Raw genomic sequence first — 931 nt, 5'->3', positions numbered from 1 at the left:
ACCGAAGGGGGTTGGGGGGCCCCCCGGGCCCATTGGGGGCCCCAGGGGGGCCCCCCCTATAAGGGTTTGTGGTTGGTTTGTGTTTGTGTTTATGTTTATGTTTGTGTTTATGTTTGTATTTGGGGTGTATAGGGAGGTGTAGAGAAGAAGATGTAGTTTTTGGTGGATTGCTTTTAGGCGGTGAAAAGAGATTTCTTGGTTATTAAAATAAATACCATTCGATATATTTTTTATTATTTCTATACAAGAAGGAGAAAAACATAATATATGTTGCTGCTGCTGCTGCTGCTGCTGCTGCTGTTGCTGCTGCTGCTGCTGCAGGGGGCGTTTGGGGGGGGGTAACCTGTCCATACACCCCAAGTATGCAGCAGCAGCAGGAACGAGAGACAGCAGGTGCTGCCTATACACCTGAATATCTGTGTTTGGGGGATTCAGCCATAGCTGCAGCTCTCTATATATTTTGCTGCTGCGGAGCCGCTGCAGCTGCTTCCGCAGCAGTGTAGATACACCTGAGCTTGCTGCTGCTGCTAGGTTTAATAGAGAGGAGCTGCTGCTGCTCTCGAATACGCGTTGAAGCTGCGGTGCTGCTGCTGCAGCAGCAGCAGCAGCTGCTGCTGCTGCTGCTGCTTGGTTCGCTCCTGCTACTCCGCTGCTGCTGCTGCTGCTGCTGCTGCTGCTGCGCCCATTAGTTAAGGTAGGGGAAGACAGCACAAAGAGACACAGCAGCAGCAACAAGCCACGCATCTGCTGCTGCTGAAAGGAGACAAACTCTGCAGCAAAAGGAAAATAAACAAACCCTAAACCCTAAACCCTAAACCCTAAACCCTAAACCCTAAAGACAGCGCAGATGCCTAAACCCTCTTCCTATGCAGCAGATGCCGGGTGTATAGGCAGCTTTGCCGCTCAGCAACAAACAAAACCATCTAAACCA

Source organism: Eimeria mitis, genomic scaffold, assembly GCF_000499745.2.
Source record: "Eimeria mitis Houghton genomic scaffold, Emh_scaff389, whole genome shotgun sequence".
Classification (NCBI taxonomy): Eukaryota; Apicomplexa; class Conoidasida; order Eucoccidiorida; family Eimeriidae; genus Eimeria; species Eimeria mitis.
This window is presented reverse-complemented; position numbering follows the sequence as displayed.